We start from the raw sequence: 11,658 nt of genomic DNA on the forward strand, positions 1-11,658 counted from the left end.
AACATGTGGTCTACAAGGTAAACACACTTTCTTTACATGTAAACACAACAAAAGGGTACAATTGTGGCTACTTAGTTACCTCACGTAACCACAAATATTCCTTCACAATAAATAAGAGCTTGGCCTCCCAGGAAATGGTCTGTTTGAATTCAGTCATTTGCAGGTGCTTTTATGTATTTACTGTCTGTATTGTCTGGATTAGTGCAACACACAGTACTTTAAGTACATTACTTAGTGAATGCGTGTCTGAGTGGGCAGATGGTATAACATTCCAAAATTATGACTATTTTGTATAGCACATACACATGAATATACGCAGAGGTGGGTAGTGACAAGTTACATTTACACCTTTACATTTACTTGAGTAAGTTTTGGAAATGTACTCCGAGGAGTCATTTTAAATCACTATACTTTTTACTCTTACTTGAGTAGATTTGCGAAGCATAAACTGTACTCTTACTCCGCTACTTAGCGCTACATTGAACTCGTTACTTAAATCTTAAATCCTCTCTGTGTACGTTCGCGTCTGTCTATCTATAGGCCAATTACGCAGCCGCGAAGGGCCCTGACTTCACCAAAGGGACTCGATTTGGCAACCCATTGCCGACAAATCCGATCACTAATGCGCATGCGCAACATGTGCTCCATTTGTGGCAAACCAATTAATAACTCTCCATCACACTTTGCCATTATTGGACCGCAAGGCAACAAGCAATTGTGTGTAAATAAGGGCACCAGGAAAAATGTCAAAAAGACTATCCATTGGTGCGGAAAAAAAGAAAAGGTAGAGAACAGAAACAATCTTGATGTAAGCTCGGAGGATGTTGGGGCCTTGTGTTTGAGAATAGCAACTTAAGCTGGCTACGGTGTCATGCGACGACGCAGGGGCCGTGGGTGCATTCGCTCAGACCGCGAATGTACCCACTACCCCTGCATCATCAGACGATAGAACTTTATTTCGACCGATATTTAAAAGGAAATAAAGCTCACGCTGTGTCTGCGCGCTGTGCCTATTCATTTCATTTTCGAGAACATTAGAGTTCTCTCGCAATAACTAGCAATAACTCTTGCGTTAGGCTTTTTTGGCCATGTTCCTGTTAGTTACTTATGTATTTATTGTAGTATTTAAAATTGGGTTGGCACCAATGTGCTTATGTATTTATTAATTTGTCAGCAATAATAATAATAATAATAATCATAACAATAATAATTTATTATTATTATTACAAGCACAATGATACATGGTACATTTGATCTTAGACCGTGAAGAAAGAAAAAAAAGAAATATGTACCTAATTAGGTATAGGTACTCATAAAGATAAAGATAAAGATGTCCTTTATTAGTCCCATAATGGGGAAATTTGAGGTGTTACAGCACCACCACTTTCTCATTATGGTACTTCAATAATAATTTACCTCAGATACTTTCCTCGGGCTCATTTATCATAATTCATAAATGCATTAATTCGCACTCTTCTTATCTGACATTGGGTTTAAACAATTTTGTTTGTGTATAAATATTAATCATCACTCTATGGCATTGAAGAGTAAATTCAATGACTGAACTCAACTTCACCAAATTGAAAAGCATTAGGAGTCAGGAAAATGTCAAATCTTTTGGGGTGTCGTCCTAATTTGACTTGTACAGTGGTAGCTGATTATAAAGGATCCAACGCTCGCCTGGTGGCGTTTTTGCAATGACAAAAAGTATAAATGAAGAGATTGCTCCAGTCACATTGACATGGGCTTTAGAGTCAAAACTAGCGACACAGTTGGTGCTGCTGATCAGAAAGAGGGCCCACAAAGAAAACTTTGCTTAGGGCCCCCAGAAGACCGGGGCCGACCCTCGCTCTCTCAGGGTAAGGCGCATTTATTTCGTCAGAGAGAGACATCCCCCAGGCTCTTTCAAATGATGGTGTTTCACCAATGAGTAGGGATGTGAAGATTCATCGAAAATCGATTTGATAATCGCTATAATCGGCTCAAAATATGCATCAATATAAAAAATAAAAGAATCAATTTGCAACGCCGTTGTCTCATGTCTGTGCTGTAAACAAACTGCACACCTGCGATACTTAATACGATGTAAACTTCCCTTTCATAGCAACACAGCAGTGATAAATGATCATTTATAAAATAAACACATTGCGGCTGACCCCCGATTTAATTTACGATAACATACATGTCTGACATAGCCAGCAGTAGTCAGCACGCACAGGCTACCGTGTGCATCTGATGGAACGTCGCACGCAATGTCCTCGAACGTATGTACGCGAACATAATGTTGCGTCTACTGTGGATTGTGGCGGCGTTAGTCAGCGAACTCACGTGTATAAAAAAAAAAAAATCGAAACAGTTTTCTAATACGAGTGATTGACATAAAAACAGCAAGAGCACAAGTGCTAACTTGCGAACACGCACCGCGTGTTGCGTTAATGGAATCGTACATTTCACAACACAAAGTACAACATGAAGCATTTGCCACAAGCCATTGATGGCAACACCCGACAATAAAAAATAACAGACCTAGGTCGTTAGAATATTCTAATTTACAGTGCTAAAAAATATTGGGAAAATGGGTTAACAATTGTGTTTTGCTCAGCATTGTTAGTTCCGAGTTTTATAATATGCATCACGCTCGAGATTGTTTCTCTCTCTCTCTCTCTTATTTTTTAGGCACATACCACTTTTTGACTGTGCAAATGATATTACGCAAACTAGATTTTATTCAGGTTAAATAAATACAAAATTAAAAAATCAATTCAAGTGATTTTAGTTTTTTTTAGCACAGTGCATTTCCTCAATTTTATTCATATGATTTCAGTCCCTTCTATATGAAAAAAAAACATATTGGTGCTCAAGAAATGTTTAATATGTTGACAAGTATTTATTTTAGTATTCATGGGTAGTTTCATGATAATACTGCAACTCGGCATAGTGTATAGTTTTTGGTTCCATTCAAAATGCACGGAACATTGAGACGCTTGTGCTAAACATCAATACGTATTTCATTTGTGGATCGCTGCAGCAATGAGATGAGCGTGGTGGTAATTTAATATAATAAATAAAAAAAATATCGAATCAAAAACGGGAACTGAAAATAGAAAATCGAATCGAATCGGGGCTTGAGTGAATTGTGACATCCCTACCAATCAGACATAGCCGTAGCCCTGCATCCTTGTAAGTCGTCACGTGATCATAATCAACTTCAGCAGTGGCAAAGAGTAGTTTTCGGAAAGAACGGTTCAAAAATGTCACTCAGCAATGCTGACTATGCAGACACAGAAGAGGAGGAACACCCCTGGCATCACAACAAAACCACTTTCCCCTTAAGTCATTCATTACCAGCCCAGGTGGAAAGAATGCACTTTCTGACTTCAATATCCGTCAATGGCAATGTTAAAAAGGGTGCGAGACACCAGCTACACTATACAGCGTCCACGTTGTTTGCATAAACAAACTGAGATTTCAGCATTTAAGAACTTAACATCGAAATTGAGGAACCATGTAGAAGCAAGTTTCCTAAAATCGTTTTTTCTTCTTCCCCCTGTGAAATGTTTGTCATTCAGATTATATTTATTTAAAAACAATTTCAAAAAAGGACAGGGGCTTGAAATTTTGCGATTTATTTTATATATAGGATTATTTTGGGATTATTTATTAAAGTACTTGAATTTACCTTAAGATTGTTTTAAGCTATTTTTTATTAAATTATTTTTTTCTATTGATTGGAGAGGGAAGTCTGGGCTTCCCTGCTGAAGCTGCTTCCTCCGCAACCCGACCCCGGCCGGAAAAGCGGCAGATAATGGATGGAGGGATATTGATTGGATGGAATTTAATTTGCCTGAAGATGATTATTTTGTATTTTTGTCTAATTGAATGGTTGTTTCAAAAATATACAAAAATAAATCGGCCGTTGCTAAAGTTACTCAGGACTTGAGTAGTTTTTTTACACAAGTACTTTTTTACTTTTACTCAAGTAATTATTTGGATGACTACTTTTTACTTCAACTTGAGTCATATTATAATAAATTAACAGCACTTTTACTTGAGTACTCTACCCATCTCTGCATTTTGGTATGATCAAAATAGAAAGGTTCTGACTTGTCCAACCAAACAAGAAATGATTAAATGGACCGCAACATACACGAATGACACAAAAGCCTTGACTAAAACAAATGAATGAAAATAAAAAAGCCATTACGGTATAAAGAAAAGAACAACACCATATTGTGATCATTGTATTATATACATAGAGTTACCCCATTAGCTATAAACCGAGACATTTGATCGATGCAAGAGTATGAAACATACTAAAGCATTCTTTTGTCAATAGATTCTAACGCTAACACACGAGTAGTGACTTAGTTGAGGCCATACTGACGAAGATCATCATTTTAAGTTGAGGGTAAGCGTGTTCAGAGGTTGCTAAATATCGCAAGCTTTGTAATCTAGTAGATTTTCTGGCCGATGCCACAAACGTACAACAATTTAAGATGGACTGTCTGTCACTCAACGTGTGCCAAATTCAGCGAATGCCATCAACTGGTATAGAGCCATCGAACTGTATGCTAATCTCTCGAAGAGCAGTAATACATGGAATCTAAAGGAATTTGGTCGGTGTCGACGCTCCCGCGAGAAGAAATAGACATGATTTGGTTTACTATACTCACAATTCCAAATGTAATGGGATATCACACGATGGTTGAGCATTGGTCTGCTAAATTACACGGAGAAACGTCGTTCTGTACCTGTCCACCACACAGCATTTACCAAGCCCAGCCAAGTCAACTCAACTGAGGCTGAAGCTAGGAACACCCACCTCCCCTTCCAAAATAAAAGCATGGGCTTAGCGGACAAATGACATTTGCCGTCACTATGATTGAATGTCGTTATGGCCAATCCACGAATTCTATCGCGTTTAGATTGAAATATAAGCCAATAGAACTGAGACTCGGCGGGACCTCGGTGTTTTTGCTGAAAGAGGCCAAGTAATTACGACGTGGAAGCAAAACAAAAAAAAAACCGACGTCGAAGCGATTGGATTTAGGTATTTGTTTTTAATGATACGAATAATTTGTCGCGCATAAAAAATGAACTATATACATATATATATATATATATATATAGAAGGCCACACATAGGAAACAAGCAAAAACAACTGATACACGCAGATGTGTGGAGGAGTGAAAGTCATGTCATGTCATTATCCACACCGCCTATCCTGTACATGGTCGCGGGAGGGTGCTGGAGCCTATCCTAGCTGACTGCGGGCAAAAGCCCCACTACACCCTGAACTGGTCGCCAGCCAGTCACAGGGAATAAATAAATACTCGATGAAATGTTTCATTAAAATTGTCATTAATTAACTAAATGTTTCATTTATGAATTAAATATGGAATTAAATAAATAAATTAAAGCAATTAATTGATATTAAATTACCAATGATTATATGATTATATGTTAAAAAAAATCGATATCTGTCTCTAATTCATTATTTATGTATTTAATTAATTATTTCTGTATCTAAGAAATTATTTCTTGGTCTTGCATTGCAGTGTTTCATGAATTTATTTTATCTATCAAATGCGCCAATCAAAGTTAGTGGGCGGGGCTAAACGCTGACGAACTCAAATCTTGTCTAAGCGTTGCTTTGGCCTTAAGTGGTTGCAAACAGGGCGGCTACGTTGATGGAGGACTTTCATGAGTGACCTTGATTGAGCGGTCGAGCCTTGTATTTAGTTGTTTTGCTTGAGTATTCAATTTTATACTCAGTGTATAAGTGTATTTTCACTTGGCACTTAGTTGGCATCAATCCATTATTCTGAATTTGATTTGCCTTGACTTGATACGCAGCCCACCCAATCAGGTGTTAGGACCTGCCCACCAAACTTTGATGGGGGAGTTTGACAGATACAATTAATTCATGAAAACTGCAATGCGGGACAATTAAATAATGAATTAAATACAGAAATAATGAATTAAATACAGAAATAATTATATAGATGTTTTTACATATTATCATTGGTAATTTAATTAATTGATGACACATGTATTTTATTAAATTTTTAATTAATGAATGAAACATTTAATTTATAACACTTTTATTTAATTATTTAATGCATTTATCTGATTAATTTAATTCCATATATAATGAAAGAAGGAATGAAACAAACGGCACGGTGGCCCGACTGGTTAGCACGATGGCCTCACAGTGAGAGAGAGCAGCACTCGTGGGTTCGATCCCGCTCTGGCCTTCCTGTGTGGAGTTTGCATGTTCTCCCCGTGCTTGAGTGGGTTTCCTCCGGGTACTCCGGTTTCCTCCCACATTCCAAAAACATGCATGATAGGTTGATTGGGCACTCTAAATTGCTTCGAGGTATGAGTGTGAGCATGGATGGTTGTTTGTCTCAGAGTGCCCTGCGATTGGGTGGCAACCAGTTCAGGGTGCCCCCCGCCTTCAGCCCGAAGATAGCTGGGATAGGCTCCAGCACCCCCCGCGACCCTAATGAGGAGAAGTGGTTACAGGTAATGGATGGATGAATGAAACGATGAATTAATTAATTACAAATTTACTTATAGGTGTCACTGTTGGTGTTGTGGTACATTCGCCTGATTTGTGTGTGGGTAGCGTGGGTTCAGTTCCCACTCAGTGACAGAGTCTATGTCTGCCCTATGACTGGCTGGCAACCAGTTCAGGGTGTAGTGCACTCACTGCTGCAAAAGCGTGCACAGTCAAGCGGCGGTGCAGTAACTGGCACTGGTGATAAACATTCATTATATGTTCCCTACAGGGGACATGGGGAAATGTGAAAAGCTCTCAATAGTTATCTGGCATGGTACCTGGTGGTCCCAATCATAATTCGTGGGATAGAGATCCATGTCCACCTGTACGCAGAATGGCACCAGGATCACCAGGCACCAGAATGGGGTCCCTCAGCTGCTGAGGTGCCAGAATGGGGCTCGCAGCTGCTGAGGTGCCGGGACGGGGGCCCGCAATTGCCGAGGTGCTGGGATGGACGCCCGCAACTGCCGAGCAAGTGGAACGGGGTCCCTCAGCTGCTGAAGCGCCAGAACGGGGCTAGCAGCTGCCGAGGTACTGCCTGGGGCTCATCAGACTGGTGATTGAAACTACTGGGAAATTTTTATGACAAACGGGAATATCTGACTTCTTCTTTGGGGAATGAGACAAAATTGTTACGATTAACTATGGGAAGAAGAAAAGAAGGAACATATCGTCACGAAGAGAAAAAAGTCAAATGAGCATACCTAGCCTTCCAAAATTCCAACTGTCATAGTTTGAATTACATTTTTGGGGAGTTATTGAACTGATCACTTGTTTTGTTTAGTTTTTTCAAACCAAGGAACTTTTTAATCTACTGTCATTTTTATTTTTCGTCAAACTGGATTTGTATTTCCCTCCACTAGGAATAATTGCGGGTCTTGAATGGTCTTGATTTCCATTATTACAGCTCCAGGTGTTGTGAAAAGTGCTATATAAATAAATAAATACTATTGTATTGTATTATTCATTCTAAAAAGTTTCTGATCGACTCTGTGATTAAAGGGTTAAAAATCCGCATGGACAATGTTCACGGTAACGTGACAGCATAGGGTGAGTATAGTTTTCCAAGTCGGTGGGGAGGGGGACTTCATTAGGTACTAACTACCCAAATTGAGAACTTCACCCCCATTAAAATTAGCCTAAATCCGTACCCAGTAATATGATGCGATTCTAATGTTTTTATTGTAGGTCTTGTCTCGTGACGAGCGGGATTTGGACCCAGAAGCACAAAGGAGACGAAAGTGGTGATGTAAAAGTCTTTATATACATAAATTCAAGGAAAAACAAGTAGGGCTGGATTCAGAAGATATTGAAGAAAGCTGACATCCTCACTCGACGAAAGCTTGACGTACTGACAATGTGTCACTGAGTAACTCGATCTTAAATACTCCATCAAGCCCATATGACATGATGAAAGAACAAAGCAGAAAAAGACCACAGCAACTACGTAGCAACTGATACATTAAGATACGTTAGAAATTGGCACCACCCGGTGGCTTTCCTGGCTTGTGAGGGAACTCACGGTAGAAGTCCTGTAGGAGGGCAGGGGTGAGGTTGAGGTATGTTGAGATTCAGGAACGTTCCTCTGGGCCGTAACCCTCACAGTCAACTCAATATTGAAAACCCCAACCACGGCGACGTACATCCAAAATCTTGCTCACGGTGTATGCAGGGTGACCATCAACGTCCAGTAGCGCATGGGGGAGCTCGTAAGGAGGACTGAGGGGCCAAAAGACGACTGGTTTCAGGAGAGAGACAGGAAAAGTGGGGTGGACCAGGAGGGAAGCTGGGAGTTTTAAACAGACGGCAGAAGGGTTAATGAACTCAATTTCAAATGTTCCAATGAATCTGGGGGCAAGCTTACGGGAATCAACCTGGAGGGGAAGGTCACGGGAAGATAGCCAAACCATTTGCCCAGGGTTGACGGTTGCAATGGGCTGTGCGGGACAGGGCAGAGTAATCATGTAGTACTCTTCCATACCAATAACCGGCAGCAGCAGCAGCAAGTAGTTTTTTGCCTGGTGCTTGGAGACGAGCAAATTAGTGACGCATGGATGCAGCGACAGGTCTATAGCAGGACGATGGTGAAAGTGATGGACACGTTTTTGAAAAGGAAAAATGCTGACTCTGAACTGGAGCGTGGACAAAATCCGGTCCTAGATAAAGGCCCTAGTATAAGTGGAGGTGAAAAGAAAGCAAAGAGGTCCAGCAAAGTTTCTGGTGCGAGGCAATTCAAATGAAAGCTATCTTTCATTTGGATTTACTTTTACCGGAGATGCAACGGCACAGACTCCGTTGTGCTTGGTCTGTGGTGAAAAACTCTCCAACAGGTCTATGGTTCCAAGTAAGCTTAAACGCCATCTCCAAACGAAACGCCCTTCACTTCAAAACAAAAATGTCAAGTATTTAGCGTACTGTCTTTTACACCGGGAAGCCAAGACTTTACCAGCAGACCTCGTTTCTGTGTTGGATGATGTTGTGGGCATGGTAAACTTTGTGAAGTCACAACCTTTGAAAAGTCGCATATTTGTGGCTTTGTGTGAGAAAATGGGTGCGGAGCATAAAGCCTTGTTGTTTTATATGGAGATCCGATGGTTGTCCCGCGGCAAGGTGCTGGCCCGTGTGTATGAGCTGCAAGAGGAACTTAAAGTTTCTGACAAATGAGGGGTCAGATTACACAAAGCTGCTTGCAAGTGATGAGTGGTGTGCAAGCCTGGCATACCAGGTAGATATTTTTCCTCATCTGAATGAACTGAACACACGAATGGAAGGCCGAAATGAAAACCTGCTTACAAGTACACTTAAAATAAATGGATTCCGTTCAAAGGTGCAACTTTGGCAGCAACATGTGGAAAGTGACAATCTTGAAATGTTCCCACTCACCAATAAATGGCAAGATGTTAACACTGCTGCACATAGTTAAACATTTGAAAACTCTTGAGGAGAAGATGACATCTTTTTTCTCTTCAGCCTCCACGGAGTGCTCAGCATCAGCTTTTGGAAAGGACATGACTTTACAGGAACAAGAGGAACGAACTGAAATGAGACAAGATCATGGTCTCAAGATAAGCTTTGCTGATCTACCTTTGGACAGTTTTTGGTTGGCAGCTGCCAAGGAGACAGATAAGACGAAATTCTGTCTACACTCCGAAGGACAAGCAAGCACACATTGAAAAGAAATCCCTCACACACCTCCCTCTGAAACAGATTGATTTCTCGTCATCGGCCCAAATCGGCCACATCCACCGCTGGATTCAATCGAAACTTTGGAGCCGTCTTCACACTGCCAAACACCTCACAGTTTGTGCACCAACCATACCAAATCATATGAGCCCTTCCTGGTCAGGACTCCCAAATCTATAAATGAGTGGTTAGGGTAAAATTATTGACAGTGATGTATAATAATATGATGACGACTAATACTCCCAATGTGGACAAGATATTAAACTGTAGAATTGCGCAGAGCATTAAAAGGCCAAATCGTTTTGGCCCTCATCCCTTCACCGTGCTGGAAATGCAAATATTAGAACCACTGTTGTCATTTTTGCCGGTCTCTTTATAGAAAAAATACCTGTTAGTGGGCTCGGAAAAAACACTAAAAATACGTTCATTGACTGTGAGTGGACCGGTTGTAGCACCAGGGCCGTACTTTGCCCAAGTCTGCTCTAGAGTGCAACCAGTACGAGAAACATACAGATATAATGTGAGGTGGTAGATAACGCAGTTAAAGTTAAAAAAAGAAAAAACATTTGTTTGTGTACATTCTGATTGGCTGGTGTTCCCAGCCACATTGGATGGTGACCAAAAACGTGAATTTTGTATGCATCTAAATGAGTTGTGTGACTGTTCCTCCCGCAAAGCGACAAGTTTCCTTCTTTAAAAGATTATCCATTTTGTTTTGTAAAAATAAAGTTGTTGTTGTCTGTGAGTTAATTATGTATTATGAATGTATTCAAATCCATACGTTTATTATGTTGATGTTCAACTTACTTTTTTTTTTCTTTTAAGAAACATTTTTCTTAAATGGGGCTTCTTTTCTCCCCTACTTTGGTTACTCTATTTCAGTGGCAGCTTGTCAAGTTTGACATCTTTAGCTGTAAAGCTTATTTGATCATTAACACAAATACAATGTCTGCCTATTTCTGTGAGATCTGGCCTTGGAGCATAATATCTTATGCTCATCATCAAGTAACACACATACAGTCTTCTTGAGAGTTCCACAGCTTGTGCTCTTCAAGGTCTCTGCTTTCCTTTCCTTGAAAATTTGTATATTTTTTTCCCGTCTTAAAATCTAAAAATATTCTTGAGCACGGATGTCAGTACTATGTTGCACAACCTCTGAGTTTGAAGTGTCCGGAATGAGAGGCTGAGCTGAAAACTTTAGGAACGAAGTTCTAAGTAAACAGTCAAGGAAGATGGACAGTTTCCTGGAAATACTTCACAAGTAAAACTGTCCAGAATATATATAACTTCAAACTTTAGTATTGGTAATTCTTTATTAATGTAGAATATTACACTTTTTCAGCACTCGGGTAAGGGAAAACCTATTTTAGTAATAGATGTATAATGATAAGAATATGTACTGTAGCTAGAAATGAATCCAGTGATATGCTGAGAATGTTTTTGCTGCATAATGTCAAACTACAGGAAATTACATTTGTCCACGATCCTACACTTTAATTGAGGTAAAATAGCATCATTGTGAACAAAAAGGTTTGCATTCACTGTTTTTATAGAGAAGAAATGTTAAACAACATTTTCTTGTTGTTGGTGTAAGGTCAGTGCTAGCTGCTTTTCTGTGTAGATCTAGCTTTCTCTTCCTGAGTGTATTTTTACGACAGGACAGGTACTTGGATACCTACAAATGTAACCTTTCAATTTAAGGGAACTGACCATTAAAAATTCCTTATCCAGCATTTGATTAATCAGTGTACATACAGTATAAAAGTGCAAACATCAATGGTATCTGATTTCCTGATAAATAGGTTTATGTATGAAAACGCAACCATATTTGACATTTTGGATCGCTTTGCGTAATCGGTGCAATATTGTAGACTGTTTATTTCAGACTTGTTTACCGGTCTATTGGGCTA

General features: G+C 39.7%; 1 protein-coding gene and 1 pseudogene across 1 annotated transcript in view; one reads left to right on the forward strand and one right to left on the reverse strand.

Moving 5' to 3' along the window:
- klhl25 (kelch like family member 25) overlaps window positions 1-4,835 on the reverse strand; it is a 54,195-nt gene extending 49,360 nt beyond the window's left edge. The window contains exon 1 of the mRNA XM_088297903.1: window positions 4,674-4,835. The gene's annotated coding sequence lies outside the window, so the exon portion shown is untranslated. The remainder of the gene's footprint in view (window positions 1-4,673) is intronic.
- Window positions 1-7,125, forward strand: part of LOC148335905 (uncharacterized) — a 16,883-nt pseudogene extending 9,758 nt beyond the window's left edge.
- The last annotated feature ends 4,533 nt before the right edge of the window (window positions 7,126-11,658 follow it).

The sequence above is a fragment of the Idiotropiscis lumnitzeri genome, chromosome 6 (assembly GCF_059441095.1).
Source record: "Idiotropiscis lumnitzeri isolate Australia: NSW breed Sydney's pygmy pipehorse chromosome 6, RoL_Ilum_1.0, whole genome shotgun sequence".
NCBI lineage: Eukaryota > Metazoa > Chordata > Actinopteri > Syngnathiformes > Syngnathidae > Idiotropiscis > Idiotropiscis lumnitzeri.